The sequence below is a fragment of the Natrix helvetica genome (genome assembly GCF_964273705.1).
Source record: "Natrix helvetica genome assembly, chromosome: W".
NCBI classification, from domain to species: Eukaryota; Metazoa; Chordata; class Lepidosauria; order Squamata; family Natricidae; genus Natrix; species Natrix helvetica.
In genome coordinates, this window is record NC_138555.1 from 51,438,942 (window position 1) to 51,460,830 (window position 21,889).

Consider the following 21,889-nt stretch of genomic DNA (forward strand, 5'->3'; position numbering starts at 1 on the left):
CTGCACTCTTTCTAGATTCTCCACATCTTTTTTACATCGTGGCAACCAAAACTGAATGCAGTATTCCAAGTGTGGCCTTACCAAGGCATTATAAAGTGGTATTAACACTTCACGTGATCTTGATTCTATCCCTCTGTTTATGCAGCCTAGAACTGTGTTGACTTTTTTGGCAGCTGCTGCACACTGCTGGCTCATATTTAAATGGTTGTCCACTAGGACTCCAAGATCCCTCTCACAGTTACTACTATTGAGCAAGGTACCACCTATACTGTACCTGTACATTTTGTTTTTCTTGCCTAAATGTAGAACCTTACTCTCTTCACCATTGAATTTCATTTTATTAGATAGCGCCCAATGTTCAAGTTTGTCAAGATCCTTCTGTATCTTAAGCCTGTCTTCTGGAGTGTTGGCTATTCCTGCCATCTTGGTGTCATCTGCAAATTTGATGAGTTCCCCATTTATTCCCTCATCAAAATCATTGATGAAGATGTTGAAGAGTACTGGGCCTAAAACAGAGCCTTGGGGTACTCCATTGCATACGTCCCCCCATGTACGTAGTTCATGGAGGACTACACCTTGAGTGCGGTTGGTCAGCCAGTTACGAATCCATCTGGTGGTGATGCTGTCCAACCCACATTCTTCTACTTTATCTAGTAGTAGGTTATGGTCTACCTGAGTCCCTGCGGGGAGAGGGGGGCGGTATATAAATTTAATAAAACTCAAAACTCAAACTCAAACTACCTTATCAAATGCCTTACTGAAGTCCAAGTAAACTATATCGACGGTATTCCTCTGGTCCACTAATTTTGTCACTTTGTCAAAGAATGCAATAAGATTAGTCTGGCATGATCTGTTTTTGACAAACCCATGTTGGCTTTTAGCTATTACTTTGTTTACTTCTAGGTGTTCACTAATTCATTGCTTGATTATCTTTTCCAGAACCTTTCCTGGTTTTGAGGTCAGGCTGATAGGTCTGTAGTTTCCTGGATCTATTTTGTTTCCTTTTTTGAAGATGGGAACCACATCAGCTCTTTTCCAGTCCTCTGGCAGTTCCCTGGTGCTCCAGGATCTCTGAAAGATATAGTTCAGTGGTTCTGAGATCTCGTCTGCCAGCTCCTTGAGAACCCTAGGGTGTAATCCGTCCGGTCCTGGTGATTTGAACTTGTCTAGGGTAGACAGGTGCTCACTTACCATTTTCTTCCCTATTTCAATTTGTGTTCCTAATCTGATTTTTGTGGTGCTGTTTTTGATAGGTTGGACTGTTTTATCCCTTTGTGTATAGACAGATGCAAAAATGAGTTAAATAGTTCTGCTTTCTCCCTGTTGCTTGTCACCTTCTTGCCACTTTCTCCCAGCAATGGACCAATTGTTTCCTTAACCTTTTTCTTGTTTTTAACATGTTGGAAGAAGCTTTTTTGGTTATTTTTTACTTTTGTGGCAAGCCTTTCTTCATTGTGAGCCTTAGTTTTCCTTACTTCATCTTTACAGGCTCGGGCTATTTGCTGATATTCTGTCTTAGTTATGTTCCCCCCTTTCCACTTTTTATACTTAACTTTTTTGTCTTTCAATTTGTCTGTGGGAACAAGGTCGCCATGGTATATGTGCAGATCAGTTTTCCTGATTGGAACACATATATGGAATTTGGGACTGGAATAAATTGAGTAGTGAATGCGGGTTGAGATGGATGCCCACTGGGAGTGCCCAATTTAGAAAGCTGTGCTTGCAAAGACAATAGCAATGCTTAGATCTTAACAGGGACTTCCAAACTGAGGAAGTTGCTAGCAGCATAGGAAACACGTGGTATACTCATAGCTGAAAACACCGCTTAAGCAGGTAAAGCTAAAAACCATATTAGGCAAGAATTTTATATGTAACCATATGTAACCAATGATATATTAGAATGCTTTTATTTCCTTATACGCTCTTAATAAAAGGGGGCTTCAGATCACACTCTGTGCCACTCGTGCATCAAGGAACCTTGTGTGTTGTCTTCATTATGAGTAGTCCACTCTTTGCGGGAAGGCAAATCCCGCAACTGGTGACCCCGACGTGATTCTTCAGAATCAGTCTCGGACTGTCTGTACCTACTCGCCTGGAAGAGGCTGGCCTTCGACCTGTCTGAGACACGACCGGTTACCCGTAAGTATGGGCGGAAGATTCTCTCATGGGCAAGTTTGTACATTTGCAAGAGTTGAGAGAATCAACCGAATCCTCCACTAAAATTGCCTCAAAGGAGGAGCTTCCTGGAGGATGGCAGTGAAAACACGGAGCTCTTTTTGACCGGGCTGGGTTGCTGCTGGTCCTCTAAACAAACTGGAGGACCACGAACCTACCCAATGACCACCCTGGCTTATTTCAGGACCCTAGTGGTCCCCCAGGGTGGCCGGACGGCACAGGAGAGGGGAAGAAAGAAAAGCGGCGTTTTGGAAAACTTGTAGTGAGCCGGGAAATGGCGGTCGGCGTGCGTGCACGCCGGCTTACTCCGGGAGACTGCAGGCGTCGACGTCTGTTGGAGCTGGCATTTTGGTGGTTATGAACTATTCAAGATCTGTTTGCGGGCGTTCTTGTAAGCCACGACAGCTACGACAGCCCGAGGTGAGAGCAGCGACGCCCTGAGCGGCTAGCGACGGGGGTGCGATGGCGTCCCACATGAGGGAAAGCGGAGGGAGACAATGGAGGCGGTGGCTGCCCGGAAGATTATCGGGGGCTCTAAACATCAGTTCCCCGACCCGTTGGACCCACTGGGAGCCCCGAGCCTACCAGAAGCCCAGTGGAGGTCGTGTGAGGTTTAAGCTGGGCTTGAAACATCAGAGATCACCGGAGCCGTTGGAGGACGCCGGAGGCCGGCGGAAGGTGTGGAGTGAAGAACAGAGGCCGGCTGAAACGGCGCGGAGGCGACGGAGGTGATGCTGGGGCTTGGGAAGGTTTGCGGGGAGCCGTCCCCCCCCCTGCCCATTTTGCATAGATTTGGAGATCGGTTTAACCCCTTACCACCTGGGGCTTGGAAGGACTGCAGGGAGCTGTTGCCGTCGCCCCCCCCCTGCCCATTTTGCATAGATTTGGAGATCGGTTTAACCCCTTACCACCTGGGGCTTGGAAGGATTGCAGGGAGCTGTTGAAACACCCCCCCCCCCCCGCCCTATGGATCATCCGCTCACCCTCTCTCGGATTGTTAAGAACTGCCTAACCCCCTACTATTAAGAACTGTAGATTATAGGCTCTACTTATTTTTTAGCCACCTCCACCTATTTCTTTAGTCACCTCTCTCATCTTGTAATCTTGGTTGCCGCTCTGTCATGATTTTTTAAACGGGTAGATTAATTTAACACTTCTAGCACTCAGAATCGATCTTTAGCCCGGTGTATTTATTTACATGTATTCGAGGTTCGACCTTATTTTACTGCGGGAGTCCCCCCTCTCGCAGGCATGGCCCTCCGCCCTTACAAGGGCCCACCTCGAGGACGGATGCATTAATCCAGAGAGGTGGAGGAAGAGGAGGTTTAGGGGTTTTTTGTTTAAATGTTTGTTAAGTGTTTTAGGGGGATCCAGGGTGGGGGGAGGGGGCAGCCAGACCAGGAATGGGGCAGGGCCAGGCGAACAGGTGGGACTAGGGGGGAAGAGAGCGGAGTGGGGGAGGGGAATGAGAACGTCGTTCCGTTAGAGGGTTCCTACATTCCAACGGTCGTAGGAAGGGGTGGCTGCGAGCACAGAAGAAGATCTTGTAGTCGGTTGGGAGACCGTGGGTGCTGGATACGCCCGGTCGTTTGTACCAACCCTCGCATTCTAGGTGGTCAGGGTTTACAGAACCAGGGCATGAGGCTGATGTTGTGTAACGCAAGGTCCGTGGTTAATAAGGCCCCCCTCATTTACGATCTGGTTTCTGAGGGGGAGCCGGACCTTGCAGGGATCACGGAAACCTGGTTGGGCCACGAGGGGGGCTTACCCCTCGTGGAAATGTGCCCACCAGGATACCGTGTATTCCATCAGCCTCGTGCCCGGGGTAAGGGTGGCGGGGTAGCGATAATTATACGGGAAGGCCTGGCACCGAGAGAATTCACCGTACCTCAGATATCCGGGTGTGAGACTCTAGGTGTGAGATGGGGCCCAGGGAGTCAGTCGGGCCTGCTGATTGCATACTTGGCTCCTCGCTATGCATCAGTGGCCCTGCCAGAGCTCCTCGAGGTGATTGCGGAGATGGCGGTTGAGACCCCCAGACTATTAGTTATGGGGGACTTCAACCTGCCATCGACGGGTGAATCATCCGAGGTAGCTCGGGAGTTCATGGCTTCCATGACAGCCCTGGACCTGACCCAAATAATTCAGGGCCCCACACACGAGGGAGGCCACACGCTGGACCTTGTTTTTATCTCTGGTCGGTGGAAGAGTGATCTGGGAATAGGGGAATTGGTTATTACTCCCCTGTCATGGTCAGATCACTCGCTTCTCCGTCTCGACTTCCCTTCCGCTACCCCCCATTGCGGGGAGGCGGAACCAGAAGATCTTAGATGGTTCCGCCCCAGGCGACTGATGGAACCTGATAGGTTCCAGACGGAGCTTGGGCCACTGCCTGTAACCCTCACCCGCGCCCGGATGGAGGACCTGGTGGTCGCATGGAATAGTGCGGCAGCCGGGGCCTTGGACCGGGTTGCGCCCTTGCGGCCTCTCCGGTGGCAGCGAACCACCCTGGCCCCTTGGTTCACCGAGGAGCTGAGGGTGATGAAGCGCCACAAGAGACGCCTAGAGAGCAGATGGAGATCCTCTCGTGCCGAATCCGACCGAACACAGGTAAGAGCCCATTTACGGACCTACCTTGTGGCACTAAGGGTGGCTAAACGTCGATACTCTGCCACTCTTATTGCGTCCGCAGAAAACTGCCCTGCCGCCCTGTTTCGGGTGACCCGCTCCCTCCTTTCACAGAGGCCGCGGGAAGCCCCTTTGCAGGGTAGGGCATAGGAATTTGGGGAATATCTGCAGGATAAAATCGATCGGATCCGGAGCAAGTGGGTCTCCTTGAGTGATCTCAGGGAGACACCGGTGGAGAGTCTTGAGGTACCATGCTGGGAGGAGTTTGACTCTGTTGCCGCCGAGGATATGGACAAGTTACGCGGGTGACTGCGGGCCACCACATGTTTATTGGACCCGTGTCCCTCCTGGCTTGTACTGGCAGCCTGGGAGGTTACACGAGACTGGCTCCTGGGACTAGTGAACGCCTCGCTGAGGGAGGGGTTCCTACCAGCCATCTTGAAAGAGGCGGTGGTGAGGCCCCTACTTAAGAGGCCTTCCCTGGACCCAGTAGAGTTAGCCAATTATCGTCCTCTCTCCAACCTTCCCTTTTTAGCGAAGGTTGTTGAGAGTGTGGTGGCGCAACAGTTCCCTCGGCACCTGGAGGAAACTGTCTATCTAGACCCGCACCAGTCCGGTTTCCGGCCCGGGCACAGCACTGAGACGGCTTTGGTCGCGTTGGTGGATGATCTCTGGAGGGCGAAAGATGGGGGTTGCTCCTCCATCCTAGTTCTATTAGATGTGTTGTCTTCATTATGAGTAGTCCACTCTTTGCGGGAAGGCAAATCCCGCATTTGTCAGAGAGTTCTTTATGCAGCCATACTGATTTCTTTTGGGAGCTGTTATTTTTCTTCTTCATTGGTATTGTGCTAGAGTGAGCTTTTGTAATCTCATTTTTCAAAATTTCCCAAGCTTCTTGAGTTGTTTTCCCCTTGAGGATTCTCATCCATGGAATTATTCCCAAGGTCTCTCTAAGTTTATTGAAATTAGCTCTCTTAAAATCCAAGACTCTAGTTTGACTTTGTTCTACTACTTGTGTTTGCATAATGTTGAATTCCAGTATTGCATGGCCATGCAATATTGGAATTCAACATTATGCAAACACAAGTAGTAGAACAAAGTCAAACTAGAGTCTTGGATTTTAAGAGAGCTAATTTCAATAAACTATTACAGAATATTGCAGAATGTTACCAAATTACCAAATGTTACAGAATTCTGTTGAATGAGTGGTGTCAAATTCGATTTCATTGAGGGCTGCATCAGGGTTGTGTTTGACCTTGGGGGACCGGGGTGGGCGTTGCCAGCTCAATGTCACTCGTGTTGGCGCCTGTGGTGGCCCGATGCTCTGCCAGCGAAAATGGGCTCCCGAGTTCCGTTTTCAGCTGCGACGGCCTCCTGCAACCCTCTGCCAGCAAAAACGGAACTCAGGAGGGCCACCTGCAGCCCCCTCTTTGCTGTTTCCAGGGCGTCTCTGCGGGCGAGATCTAAGCACCCCACAGGCCGGATCCGACCCCTGGGCCTTGAGTTTGACACCCCTGCTGTAGAATATCACAGTTACAGAATATTACAGAATGTTATAGCATATAACAGAATTGCAGAACATTGCAAAGTTGTAGAATTTTACTGGGTATTATAGAATATTAAAGAATTGCAGAATGTTGCATAATTACAGAATATTACCAAATTACAGAATAGTAACAAATTACTGAATGTTACACAGTTACCAAATATTCTAGAATGTTACACAATTACAGAATATTACCAAAATTAAGAATACTACAGAAATATAGAATATTACAGAATATTAACAAATTACCAAATATTACAGAATTAGAGAATATTATAGAAGATTGCAGAATTACAGAATATTACAAATTTACAGGATACTACAGAATAATACATAAAATTACAAAATTACCGAATGTTACCCTCTCCCCCTTGATTTCGGGGGGGGGGCATATCCCAGCCCTCCAGCTGCCTCACGTGCCCCTCCTTCCCTCCCTGCAGAATCTTGGTTTAGTCGACAAGAATAACAACCTGCTGAGCCACGCCATGTACAACATGACGTCCCTACGGGAGCTGGGTGAAAACCAGAGGAAGCCCTGCCACATCAAAGTCCCCGATGCCACGTTGTGCAAGATTGAGAACTACTTGAACCACATAAGTGGGGCTGAGAGCCAAGGGTCCAAGCTGATGGGAAGCAGATGATACAGGTAGTCATTCATTTTTGACTGCATAGGCGCCTGACATTTCCACCAAGGGGTACCTTTGCGAAGTGTCATCCATTTTACAACAGTTTACCACCACGATTAAGGAAACGGCTGCAATTGTGAAGTTAGTCGCACAGTTGTTAAGTGAATCCGGCTTCCCCATTGGCAGAAGAAGGTTGCATCACACGACCCCGGGACATTGAAACCGTCATAAATATGAGTCAGTGGCCCAGTGCCTGAATTTAGATCACGTGACCATGGGGATGCTGCGGCGGTCGTGTGAAAAATGGTCGTCTTTTTTTTTCTGTGCCATTGTAACTTTGAAGGGTCACTAAACGAATGGTTGTAAGTCTGGGACCACTTGAGGTAGTCCTTCGGTTATAGCCATAATGGAGCTCAGAATTTCTGTTGCTAAGTAAGACAGTTGTTAACTGAGCCTTGCCCCATTTGATGACCTTTCTTGCACAGTCATTAAGTGAATCCTGAAAAGGGAAATCCTTGCATCTGTTAAGCGGGGATTATAGGTTGTACTCTATTTACAACCATTCATTTAGTGACTGTTGAAGTTATGACACCGCAAAATAGAACATAACTTAATTTTTTTTTTAAAGTAACCACAATTTCCCTAAGCGAGATGGTTGTTCACTGAACCTTGCCCCATTTGATGACCATTCCTGCCACAGTCATTAAGTGAATCCTTGCAATTGTTCAGTGATTCTGGCTTCCCCATTGTCTGTGCTTGTCTGCAGGTCACAAAAGGTAATCACATGACCCCGGGACAATGCGACCGTCATAAATACGAGTTGGTTGTCCATCGTCTGAATTTTGCTGACGTGACCCTGGGGATGCCACAATGGTTGTAGGTCCTCAGTCACTTTTTTCAGCACCATTGTAACTTGTAATGGTCCCTAAATGATTTGTTGTATGTCCAGGACTAGGGAGAGAGAGAGAGAAAGAGAGATGATAGAGAAAGAAAGAAAGATGGAGAAAGACAGACAGACAGACAGACATAGATTGAGAGAAAGACGGATGGATGGATAGAGAAAGAGATAGAGAAAGAATTTGTTAGGTACCTTTATTTTAATATGTATAGTAATTAATATGATCAAAGTATTACAGAAAAAGCTTTCATTAACATTATATTTATGCATTTCAGTTCTCTATTGTATGTTCTGAAACTTTATTTGCTGTTTTTTCATATCCCTTCATACTATTATTTTTTAGGTTCCTCAGTACTTCTACTGTCTTTTGTTCTTTTATTTTTCTCTTTCATGTATGCCATGCTCTTTGGAACTTTGTTTAAACCAAGTTAATGGCGGTCTCCGAGGTGGGGTGTGGGAGGAGTCATTGTATGGGTATTGTTACGGCCCAATTGCCTGGAGACTGAGGTAAATCTGAGGACACTCCCTCTGTCCCTCCTGGTGACTCCCCAGATCAACCTCAGTCTTCGGCCTAACAAGGAGCTATACAGTGACTCTCCAGTAATTTTAGATAGAGTTCTGTATTTTGGTAGAATTCTTTTTCCTTTCTAGTTTTTTACAAGTTTTTTTTTTCTCTAGCTACCGTACTTTTAGCCTCTTCTGCCTCGGTTTCGCGCCCTTTTGCCTGGCTGCCTAGGTGCTTCCGCGCTCGCTGCAGCCTGAAGGCCCCGCAACACCGGTTCCCGGTGGAGGGGGTGGCGAAAGCTGAGCCTCGTTGCCAGCTGCCATCCGGAGGAGAAGAGGAAGCCATCGGATCCACGAAGACTCCGGAGGCAGCGAGAAGAAGAAGGAGCGGTTCAGACGGAACCGCTCTAGGAATCGGACCATGTGACTGGTGGTTGCCATTTTGAGGCCTGCAGGGCGTACGTGCGGAGCGACAAGGCAACTGGTCTCAGTTGCCACAGCTCCTCAGCACCGCAAGAAGCAAGAGGATCGTCGGGGCCGAGCTCCGTGCTGGCCATCAGGGGAGGGCCCAGCGCAAGGCGGTGCAGCGGTCTCCATTCGGCCCGCAGGTCGGCGGACGGACAGGAAGGGCCCAGATCCGAGGTGCTGAAGTCCCAGTGGACCAAACTAGGTTCCTTTCCCACTCCTGGGAGTAATGAGAGAAAAATAAGAGGAAGGTCTTCCCGTCCACCACCAGATGCGCAGACCATCGAGCAGTGCCATACGTCAGGAGAGCCTCATACCGACCACCGGAGCAGGACAACCAGGCACAAAGGTACTCTGCTCCCAGGTACTCCAGACAGGGGGACAGGCAGTTCTCTATGGAGAGGTTCAGACCCCAGCATGCTGGCAAGTGGCCCTTTCGAGGGGGTGGCGACAGCTCCTTCTGCAGGGGTAAGTGATTCGGGATTGAATCTACCCATCGGCAGTCGCCTCTCTTTTTTCGCAGACCGCTGGGAAGGCATCACCTCGGATGCCTGGGTCCTCCAAACCATCAGATCGGGACTTCATCTGGAGTTCCGTTCCCTTCCACCCAGTAGATTCCGCACCTTTCCCTCCTCCAAGAACCCGGCTAAGCGCGCCCTCATGCGCGATGCTATCCGCCACCTCCTGGACATTAGCACCATAGAACCGGTTCCGGAGGAGGAGAAGGGATCAGGGTTCTACTCACACCTTTTCCTAGTCCCCAAAGGTTCAGGGGGGTGGAGGGCCATCTTAGACCTTGAGCTCTTGAACTCCAGAATAGTTTACCGCAAGTTCAAGATGGCTTCCCTCAAATCCATCCTGGAGGGGTTCAGGCAGGGGGATTTCCTAGCCTCCATCGACCTCACAGAAGCCTACCTTCATATTATGATCGCCCCTGACCATCGCAGGTTTCTCAGGTTCTCACACCAGGGAGACCACTACCAGTACAGGGCCCTTCCCTTCGGGCTGGCCTCAGACTCCACAACCTTCACCAAGGTAATGGCCGCGGCCTACCTCCGTTCCCTTCCGGTCCACCTCCACTGTTATTTAGATGACATCCTAGTCTTAGCCCACTCAGCTCCCCGCGCAGAGAGGGACCTCGCTATCACCATCAGTACCTTGTCTTCCTTGGGGTTCTCCTCGAGAAGAGCCATCTGACACCCTCCACCAGGCTCCAACATTTGGGAACCATTATCGATTCTGTGGAGGTAGGGTCTTTCTGTCCCAGGAACGCAGGGACAGCATCGTATAACTAGTCCAGGAGATTTGCAGGCTTCGATCTGTTCCCGTAGCTCTCCTCTCCAGGCTCCTCGGGAAGCTCATATCCTGCATCGGGATCGTCCCTTGGGCTCGCCTCCACACCAGAGACCTGCAGTGGTTCCTTCTCCCCCACCAGAGGAACGGAATGACCGACACAAACTTCAAGGTCCTAGTGACCCCTCAGGTACTGCTCCCCCTCCGCTGGTGGAGGTCCTCCTCCCTGGTGAAGGGGTCTCTTTTCAGGGAACCGGACAGGCTGGTCCTCACCACGGATGCAAGGCTGTTTGGCTGGGGGCCCCATCTTCAGTCCCAGTTGGCCCAGGGCCGGTGGACGCCGACGGACCTGCGAAAGAACATCAACTGGCTGGAGCTCAGAGCAATCCACCTAGCCCTTCACCGGTTCAAGCAGACGGTCGCGGGGCAACACATCCTGGTGCTGACGGACAACGTGGCGGCAAAGGCTCATGTAAACAATCAAGGAGGCACCCACTCCGTGGCTCTTCGCGATGAAGCAAAGCGCCCGGGGTGCTGGGCAGAGCGGAACCTCCAGTCGTTCCGGGCGGAGCACATCTCCGGAGTGGAGAACCAGCAGGCGGACTGGCTCAGCAGGGAGACAGTGGACCACGGGGAGTGGCAACTTCATCCCAGCATCTTTGCACAGATCAGCCAGAGGTTCGGTCAGCCGACGGTGGACCTCTTCGCCTCTCCATCGAACACACAGGTTCCGAATTTCATATCCCGGTTTCCCACCCAGGGGGCGGTAGACACCGACTCACTACGCTGCAGGTGGCCAGCAGGTCTTCTGTACGCCTTTCCCCCGCTCCCTCTCATCCTAAGGGTCGTGAGGAAGCTAATGACAGAGAGAGCAGAGATCATCCTAGTAGCCCCTCACTGGCCACGACGACCCTGGTTCGCGGACCTGGTGGAATTGTCGGTCCTTCCTCCTTGGCGTATTCCACAGGAGAGGGTAGAGCTGCACCAGGGGAGTCTGATCCACCCAGACCCAGAGTGGCTCAATCTGACCGCCTGGCGCTTGAGCGGGAGCAATTGAGGGTGTTCCAGATCTCTTCCAGAATCATCAGCACCCTGGAGGCTTCCAGAAGGAGATCGCCCACCCGCATTTACGACACAACGTGGACTGCCTTCACCAGCTGGTGCCAAGCCAGGCAGGTAGAGCCTTCATCAGCCTCCGTCCCTCAGGTACTGGACTTCCTCCAGGATGGCTTGGATAAAGGTTTGGCGCACAACACCCTGCGCAGACAGGTTTTGACTCTAGCCACCATCCTCCGGGGAGAGGGCTCCCAGTCCCTCTCCCAGGTCCCAGTCATCAAAAGTTTCCTCAAGGGGGCGGCCAACCTCCGGCCTCCGGTAGTCCACCGGTTCCCCTCTTGGGATCGCCCCACGGTCCTCCAGGCTCTCCTGGAGCCACCCTTCGAGCCCCTTAGGGAGGTTAGCCTTCAACTCCTCACCCTCAAGGTGATCTTCCTTGTGGCGATCACCTCGGCCAGGAGGGTTTCTGAGCTTAACGCTTTGTCCTCTAGGGCCGACCTCTGCACCTTTTCCAATAACAGGGTCGTTCTCAGGCTCGAGCCAGCATTCATGCCCAAGGTCAATTCCCCCTTTCACAGGGGGCAAGAGGTCATTCTCCTGGACTTCTGTCCTCACCCATCCTCCGAGAGGGAGAGGTCCTGGCACCGCCTAGACGTCAGAAGGGCCCTGCGCATTTATCTCAAGTGCACAGCTCCCTTCAGACGGTCGGAGGCCCTCTTTGTCTCCTTTCACACTTCTTCCAAGGGCGCCAAGGTCTCGCCTACCACCATCAGCAGGTGGATCAGGTTGGCCATCTCCAAGGCCTACGAGGCCCGAGGTCTGCCTGTGCCACAGGGCATTACCGCGCACTCCACCAGGAGTGCGGCCACTTCAGTGGCCTGGGCCACCCAGGCCCCCATCGAGGACATCTGCCAAGCGGCAGCCTGGTCCTCGCCGTCACCCTTCATCAGGCATTACCGGCTAGATACCTATGCCTCAGCCGAGGCATCCTTCGGGAGGCCGGTCCTTCAGGGTGTCCTGGGCACTCAGGAGACTCAGGCCCAATAATCCCTCCCATGGACATCTAGCTTTGGTATGTCCCATACAGTGACTCCTCCCACACCCCACCTGGGGGACGGTCAGTTAGTCCTACCTTCGGGGATAGGGGGCGGTTTATACATTTAATAAACTAAACTAAACTAAACTAACTACCTGAACTGCATGTCTCGAGGGTGGGGTGGGAGCAGTCATTTCCCACCCATCAGGCGCCAGCGCCAGGCCTGAGTAAGCAACCACAGACCATCCAGGGTTCAGGAGGGGAAGCTGCATTTGGTTTTTCTTCTCTTCCCTTCCAGGTCCTTCTTCCGAATCATCGGTTGATCTGGGGAGTCACCAGGAGGGACAGAGGAAGTGTCCTCAGATTTACCTCAGTCTCCAGGCAATTGGGCCATAACAATACCCATACAGTGACTGCTCCCACACCACCCTCGAGACATGCAGTTCAGGTAGGACCAACTGACATTTTAGGCTTCTTCCACATGAGTAGGAATTCACTTTTTGAATAGTAAGAATTATATGTCACAGGGAGGGCATCAGGATTTTAGAGATGCTTAGGTGGGGCATGTCCAAAAAAGGTTGGGAACCACTAGATTAGATAGATGATATAGATAGATGGATGATAGATTGTGTGTGCGTGTGTGTGTACACCAGTGATGAAATCTAAAATTCTTCCCTTCATGGTTATGTGGGCGTGACTTGGTGGTCATGTGACTGGGTGGGCGTGGCTTGGTGGTCATGGTCATGTGACCAACTTTCACACTTCACACACAAACAACACAAAAGGCACAAAACTGACACACACACAATGCAAAAGCACACTAAATGGCCCCTGCAACAAGCAGGAAGCTCACAGAGCCACAAAGAGCTCAAAAACCAACATTTACACTTTACACAAAAGTAACACAAAAGCTACACAACTGACTCACACACAATGCGAAAGCAGCTGGACTTCACACAAAATGGCCCCTGCAACGACCAGGAACCTCACAGAGTCACAGAGAGGTCAAAAATCAACTATCACAGTTTACACAAAATTAACACAAAAGTTACACAACTGACTCCTATACAACTGACTTCACACAAAATGGCCCCTGCAGGAACCTCACAGAGTCACGATTAAGGCTAATAGGTAGTAAAAAATGCTTTAAAAAAGTAACCCCCCCCCCAAAAAAGGTTCCAAGATTCCCCAGCATAGCTCATTGTCAAACAGCTGATAGTCGAAACCTTTTTTTTTTAACTTTTAAAAAGCATTTTTTTACTACCAGTTGGGCGAATAGGTAGTAAAAAATGCTTTTAAAAAAGTAAAAAAAAACGGTTCATCACCTGTGACAATCAGCTGTGCCGCGCGATCGTGGGAACCTTTTTTTTTACTTTTTAAAAGCATTTTTTACTACCTGTTCCAGCGAACCGGGCAGAACCCGTAGCATTTCACCCCTGGTGTACACATATGAGTCACTTGACTGTGGGGATGTAACAACAGTTGTAAGTGTGAAAAACAGACTTAAGTAGCTTTTTTTAAACTACAAACAGTCACTAAATGAATTGTCGTAATTTGAGGACCACCTGTATTGCGGATGGCCCCTTCCTCTTCCAGACTGACAGCTCTCCAGCACGTGGCAATATTGCAAAAGGATCATGAAACCCCCTCTTCCTTTTTCTTTTTAAAACAAAATTTTATTGGTTTTTAAAAAAAATAGTCAAGGAAAGGGGTAATGGATAAAGTTACAAATTTTGACAGTTACATTATGCAGGAAATGGCCCTCTCCACCATTCTCATAACTTTCATTTATCAACACATTAGATTATTACTACTTAATAGTATTTTGTCAGCATATAAACTTTTATCTTCAAATAATTTCAATCATTTTATACCAAACAGATTTTCTAGTTCATTTTTGTGATCTGAGTTTTCTAGATGTTGCCTCTTCTCCCCCTTCCAGCAGAGCTCCGGCACCCCCCGTGTCTTGTATGTCCGGTGTAGTATCATCAGGTTTATCTAGGAGGACTTTATTTTTTTCCATGAAAGCCTCAGCCTCCATAGTTGTGTTAATTCTAACTCTCGTGTCCTCCCAGAATATTAGCATACCTTCTGGCAAAAGCCATCTAAACCACACCCCTTTCTGGTATAATTTCTTCGCTAACTGTGAATAATTTTTTCTTTTTTCTCTAACTTTCTTTGGGATCTGTTTCAGAATGGCTATTTCTCTATCCTTATATTTTAATGCTTGCCCCCTTTGTGCACTCAGAATCTCGTCTCTTGTGGTCTTTCTGAGAAATTTAATGTGTACCTCCCTTGGAACATTGTGTGTTCTGGCATATGCTGAGTTTACTCTATAAACCAGGTCCATGTCCCACCCCATCTGTTGTCTGTCTTTTTTAGTATATTCAGCCAATAAATTTGTCATAATATCCCTCAGATCTTCATCATCAGCCTCAATTACATTTTGAAATCTAAGGAAAAAAGACATCCATTCAAATTCTGTTTTTATCTGGTGGTTCTCAAGTTCTTGATTTCCTTTCTGCACCCCCTTCACCTCTCTCCTCATCTCAGCCGTCCCCTCCTCCAAAAGTTCCAGTCTCTGTGAGTTTTGGATCGCACGTTCTTGGTTCTCTCTGAGCTGCTCATTCATTTCCTTCAATTGATTTTTTAAGTCCTCCTGCCACTTTAAGAGTTGTTGAAACATCTGTTGAAAGTCCACCTCAGGGGGCTTAGGCTGGAACAAAGAAGTTGGTGTCTGTTGTCCGCTGGGGCTGGATGTCGAAGATGCCGGGGCGGAGCCAGCAAAACCTGGTTTCCCTGGTGGCGGTCTTTTAGGTGGCATTGTGGTAAACAAAGCTCAGAGATGACAATGTCAGTACAGGGAAGAAACAATTGGGAAGGTGGATAGCCAAGAGAGATCGCGAGGCAGGGAGTCTATGTAGAAAGGGACCTTTTCTCAGTTCTAACTCCGGGCAATAAAGCAATAAAATCCTTTGTTCCAAGTCCAGGGTAAAATGTAACACAAGATTTCTCTGAGTGTCACGGAGACAAAGACAAAATGCCAGCAACTTCTGTGGGTGGAGTCAAATTTCAAAGTACATGAAGATGACGGAAGTGTGCCATCTTGCCCTGCCAGCTCCGGGATCAGAAGACAACAAGCCAAAAGTTTTCAAAGTTCAAAGAAAACAGATCATCACCTCATTTCACAATTGCAGTAGAAGAAATCTGTTGTTTGCTATGAGGGTGATTCCATTCCAGGGCTCCCCCCCCCTCCTCCTCCTCTGGGGGCAGAGAGCAAAACAGTTTAAAGCCGCTTGTCCAAGGGGGGGGAATCCCCCTCCCTCCAATCACACTTCCCAGGAACAGGTTGAAAGTTTTTCTAAAGAGCTGACAGTCTTTTGTTTTCCTTCACTCATAAAGGGGAACGGGGGGGAATCTCCATCTCACCGCACTGCAACTGCGTCCTTCAAATCTTGAGTTTTCTTCCAGCTGCCTCAATGCGAAGACGCCGCGGCGCCTCCCCTCTTGCCTCCCGGTGCCTAAGGCGATGCGGGGAGCCCCCCCTGGCCGCCGCCAACACAGGGGGTCCCCCGCTACGCCGCCCCTTCCCCTCTTCCTTTTTCTTCAGTACCCCTTCAACTCCTGGGACTCTCGCCCCCCCCGGCTGTCGGACGACGTGATGAACCTGAGCAAGGAGAGCAGCGGCAGCCTGAGCGACGCCATCACAGGCAAAACCTATATCCCACTCTCCAAATCGGAAGAGGTCCGTCTCAGCCAGAACCTCCTGGCCCTCTGGAAACGGCAAGGAAACCTGTGGCAGGACAGCCACCTGCTGCCCGTGGATTCCCACAAGGCAGCCATCCTCTCGGTCATCAAGCAGCAGCCAGTGGTGGTGATCGCCGGTGATACGGGCTGCAGGAAAACCACCCGCATCCCCCAGTTGCTGCTGGAACACTTCATCCTGGAAGGCCGTGGTGCCCAGTGCAATGTGGTGGTCACTCAGCCCCGTCGGATCAGCGCCATTTCCATGGCCCAGCATGTGGCCCAAGAGCTGGGCCCCAGCCTGTGGCAGAAGGTTGGGTACCATGTGTGGCTGGAGAACAAGCTGCCATCCCGCGGGGGTGCCTTGCTCTTCTGCACCGTGGGCATCCTGCTGCGGAAACTGCAGGGCAACCTCCGTCTAGAAGGGGTCAGCCACGTGATCGTGGATGAGGTCCACGAGCGGGACGTCAACACCGACTTCCTGCTCATCCTCCTGAAGGGGATTCAGAAGCAGAATTGGCAGCTGAGACTTGTGCTCATGAGTGCCACGGGGGACAACCAAAATTTCTCGCAGTACTTCGGGGACTGTCCCGTGGTCAAAGTGCCGGGCTTCATGTATCCAGTCAAAAAATACTACCTGGAGGACATTATGTCCATGGTTGGCCGACATCGTCACTACGAGATCAAGGTGGGCGCTGGAACGATCAAAAGGAGAAGGCGCGGTGGGGACACTTCACTAACTCTTGGGTGAAAACAGGCAACCAAGAGGCCAGGACTGATGTGGGTGGGTGGAAGGAGGGATGGGTGGGTAAATAGGGATCGAGAGAGAGAAATAAAAACAGGAGATAGAGATGGATGGACCGACGGACAGATAGATAATGGATAAATAGATAGGGATAGAGAGATAGAAATGAAAGACAGATTGAATGGATGGACGGATAGGTAGGTAGATAATGAATAAATGGATAGGGATAGAGAGAAATAAAGGATGGATGGATGGATGGATGGATGGATGCGTAGATAGGACATAATGGATAAATAGATGGGGATAGAGAGATAGAAATAAAAGACAAGATAAATAGATTGGATGAACAGATGGGTAGATAGGTAAATAATGGATAAATATAGGTGAAACTCGAAAAATTAGAATATTGTGCAAAAGTTCATTTATTCCAGTAATGCAACTTAAAAGGTGAAACTAATATATGAGATAGACTCATTACATGCAAAGCAAGATAGTTCAAGCCGTGATTTGTCATAATTGTGATTATTATGGCTTACAGCTCATGAAAACCCCAAATCCACAATCTCAGAAAATTAGAATATTGTGAAAAGGTGCAATATTCTAGGCTCAAAGTGTCCCACTCTAATCAGCTAATTAAGCCATAACACCTGCAAAGGGTTCCTGAGCCTTTAAATGGTCTCTCAGTCTGGTTCAGTAGGAATCACAATCATGGGAAAGACTGCTGACCTGACAGTTGTGCAGAAAACCATCATTGACACCCTCCATAAGGAGGGAAAGCCTCAAACAGTAATTGCAAAAGAAGTTGGATGTTCCCAAAGTGCTGTATCAAAGCACATTAATAGAAAGTTATGTGGAAGGGAAAAGTGTGGAAGAAAAAGGTGCACAAGCAGCAGGGATGACCGCAGCCTAGAGAGGATTGTCAGGAAAAGGCCATTCAAAAGTGTTGGTGACTTTAACAAGGAGTGGACTGAGGCTGGAGTCAGTGCATCAAGAGCCACCACACACAGGTGAGGTGGAAACTCCCCCCCCCTTCCCTTGTTTGTTGGAAACAAAAGGAAAGAAAAAAAAACCTGCCAGCTGCTTTTAAAATCGCTTTCGACTTGGCTGGAGAAGCGTGACTGGAGGGAGGGGGATTTCCCCCCCCCCCCCTCGGACAGGCAGCTTTAAATCCTTTTGCTCTCGGCCCTAGAGGAGGAGGAAGGGAGAGAGCCAACTAATGATTTCGCGCTCATAACGAAGGCGGATTTTGGATTTTAACTTTATAAATGAGGTGATGATCTGAAAACTCTGGAAGCTTTGTAAACTTTCTGTTATGCCTCTAAACCCCGAAGCTGGCAGGGCAAGATGGCACACTTCCCCTGTCTTTATAAACATTGAAAACTGACTCCACCTATAGAAGTTCAGGCTTCCTGTCTTTGTCCTCCGTGACACTCAGACAAATCTCCTCTTGAATCGGATCTCCCTGGAACAAAGGACTTTTTTGCTCTACTGCCAGAAGTAATTAGAATAATTCCCCTCTGCTTGGACTCCTAGCCTCCTGAACTCTCTTGGCGGTTTCCCTCCTTAATTTCCTCTCTGTATTGACTTTGAACTTTTGCTGCTCAACATAATGCCACCTAAAAGACCACCCCCGGGGAAGCCGGGCTTTGCTGTCTCCGCCCCAACATCTACAGTGTCCAGTCCGAGCTGACAACAAACGTTAACATCACTGATGCAGCCCAAACCTGCTGAGACGGATTTTCAACAGATGTTCCAACAAATTTTAAACGGACAGGAGGACATAAAAAGTGAATTAAAGGAGATGAGAGAGCAGCTTAAAGCGAACCAAGACCAGACGAGTAAAAATACACAGAGACTGGATCTTTTGGAGGGAGGGACGGCTGAGATGAGGGGGGAGGTGCAAGGGGTGCAGAAGGGGAGCCAGGAGATTGAAATCCAGCAAATGAAAACAGAATTTGAAAGAATGTCCTTTTTCCTTAGGTTTCAAAATGTAGTGGAGGCAGATGATGAAGATTTAAGGGACATCATGACAAACATTTTGGCTGAATACATTCAGAAAGAAAAACAACAGATGGGATGGGAACTGGATCTGGTCTACAGAGTAAATTCAGCATATGCTAGAACACATAATGTTCCCAGGGAGGTACATGTTAAATTTCTCAGAAAGACCACAAGAGATGAGATCCTGAGTGCGCAAAGAGGGCAAGTGTTGAAATATCAAGATAGAGAAATAACCATTCTGAAACAGATCCCCAAGAAAGTGAGAGAGAAAAGAAAAAAATTATTCGCAATTAGCGAAGAAGCTTTACCAGAAGGGGGTGTGGTTTAGATGGTTGATGCCTGAAGGTATGTTAATATTCTGGGAGGATACAAGAGTTAGAATCAATACAACTATAGAGGCTCAGGCCTTTATGGGAAAAAATAAAGCACTTCTAGGTAAACATGATGATCCTACACCAGACACACGGGAGGGGCCGGAGCCCTGCTGCCGCGGGGAGAAGGGGCAATACCAAGAAAACTCAGATCACAAAAATGAATAAGGAAATCGGTTTGATATAAATTGATTGAAATTATTATCTGAATTTATATGCTGACAAATTACTATTATGTAATATTGAATTATTTGTGTAAATGAATACTATGAGTACGGGGGGCGGGGACACCCTTCACACATTGTAACTGCCAAAATTTGTAATCCATTCCAATACCCCTTTCCTTTTTATTTTTAAAAAAACCAATAAAACTTTGTTTATAAAAAAAAAAGAGCCACCACACACAGACGGATCCTGGACATGGGCTTCAAATGTCGTATTCCTCTTGTCAAGCTGCTCCTGAACAACAAACAATGTCAGAAGTGTTTTACCTGGGCTAAAGAGAAACAGACCTGGTCTGTTGCTCAGTGGTCCAAAGTCCTCTTTTCTGATGAGAGCAACTTTTGCATCTCATTTGGAAACCAAGGACCCAGAGTATGGAGGAAGAATGGAGAGGCACACACTGCAAGATGCTTGAAGTCCAGTGTGAAGTTTCCACAGTCTGTGTTGATTTGGGGAGCCATGTCATCTGTTGGTGTTGGTCCACTGTGCTTCATTAGGTCCAGGGTCAATGCAGCCGTCTACCAGGAGATTTTGGAGCACTTCATGCTTCCTTCCGCAGACGAGCTTTATGGGGATGCTGACTTCATTTTCCAGCTGCCCACACTGCCAAAAGCACCAAAACCTGGTTCAATGACCATGGGATTACTGTGCTTGATTGGCCAGCAAACTTGCCTGACCTGAACCCCATAGAGAATCTATGGGGCATTGCCAAGAGAAAGATGAGAGACATGAGACCGAACAATGCAGAAGAGCTGAAGGCCGCTATTGAAGCATCCTGGTCTTCCATAACACCTCAGCAGTGCCACAGGCTGATAGCTTCCATGCCACATCACATTGAGGCAGTAATTGCTGCAAAAGAGGCCCAAACCAAGTACTGAGTACATATGCATGCTTATACTTTTCAGAGGTCCGATATTGTTCTATGTACAATCCTTGTTTTATTGATTGCATGTAATATTCTAATTTTCTGAGATGGTGGATTTGGGGTTTTCATGAGCTCTAAGCCATAATCATCACAATTATGACAAATCACAGCTTGAACTATCTTGCTTTGCATGTAATGAGTTTATCTCATATATTGGTTTCACCTTTTAAGTTGCATTACTGAAATAAATGAACTTTTGCACGATATTCTAATTTTTCAAGTTTCACCTGTAGATAGGGATAGAGCAGGGGTCTGCAACCTTAAACACTCAAAGAGCCATTTGGACCCGTTTCCCACAGATAGGAGCCACAAAACCTGGGTGGGCGTGACCAACCTGTCACTCACTCCCAGTCACATGAAGCCCCCCAGCCATGCCTACCCAGCTGGTCATTATGGCAGAGAACCAGAAACCCACAACCCCCCCTTTCTCTCCTCCCCCCTCTCTGTATGTATGTTTCTCTCCCACTCTCCCTGTATCTCTATCTTTCCCCCCTCCCCCCTCTCTATATCTATGTCTCTTTCTCTCCCCCTCACACCTCTCTCCCCTTTCTGTATCTCTGTGTATCTCTCCCTCTCTCTTCCCTCTCTCTCCCCCTCTCTCTCTGTATCTCTCCCTCCCTCTCTTCCCCTCTCTCTCTCCACCCCTCTCTGTATCTCTCTGTCTCTCTCTCCCCCTCTTTCCCCTCTCTCTGTATCCCTCTGTTTCTCTCTCCCTCTCTCTCTCCCCTCCTCTCTCTGTATCTCTCTCTCCGTCTCTCACTGTATCTCTGGGTCTCTTTCTCTCCCCCACTTCCCCTCTGTATCTCTCGCTCCACTCTGTAACTCTCTCTGTTTCTCTCCCCCCCCCCCCCATATCTCTCTGCGCGTGTGTGACTCTCAGAAAACCCAGCAAGCTCTCCATGGGGCACTTCGCTACTCCTTTTCTTTCTTCCTTTTGGAAATCCGGGCTGGCTGAGGAATGAGCGCAAGCCGTGGTGGAGGTTTCCCTCCTCCCCTCCTTCTCCTCTCCTGCGCACACTCCGGGTCCTGCCACAGCCAGCCAGGGGGTCACGAGAGGAGTGGGGGAGGAGGAGAGAAGCCTCCACCTCGGCTTGTGCTCTTTCCTCAGCCAGCCTGGATTTCCAAAAAGAAGAAACCAAAGGAGTAGCGGAGAGCCCCAAGGAGAGCTCCCTGGGCTTTCCAAGAGAGTGAGAAGAGACACAGAGACAGGGAGCGATAGAGAGATACAGACACACACACAAAGAGATATAGAGAAACACAGAGAGGGAAGGAGAGCGGCTGATGGGTGAGCATCTTTGGTGACGACCCTCCGGCTTTCTCTGAGCCTGACCCCCTTGGTGGATGTGCGAGGTTCGGCAGAGCCAGCCCCCGTCTCCAAGGTGGGGTGTGGGAGGAGTCACTGGATGGGTATTATCACAGCCCAATTGCCTGGAGACTGAGGTAAATCTGAGGACACTCCCTCTGCTCCTCCTTCTGACTCCCCAGATTAACCTCAGTCTTCGGCCAAAAAGGAGCTATTTCCTGACTCTCCGGATTTTTTTCTATTTTCCTAAAAACTTTAAAGTTGTTTACCTTCTTCCTATCCTCCTACCTCTCTCTCCTGTGCTCTCTCCCTGCCTACACGAGCCACGCTCGCCGCAGTTTTTGTGGGCCC

At 49.0% G+C, this 21,889-nt stretch overlaps 1 pseudogene across 1 annotated transcript in view; it reads left to right on the forward strand.

Annotated features, from left to right (window-relative positions):
- Positions 1–21,889, forward strand: part of LOC309400569 (ATP-dependent RNA helicase DHX30-like) — a 98,264-nt pseudogene that overhangs the window by 62,796 nt on the left and 13,579 nt on the right. Inside the window, exons 7-8 of the transcript in view lie at positions 6,790–6,942; positions 15,838–16,659. The product of the transcript in view is annotated as an ATP-dependent RNA helicase DHX30-like (transcript). The remainder of the gene's footprint in view (positions 1–6,789; positions 6,943–15,837; positions 16,660–21,889) is intronic.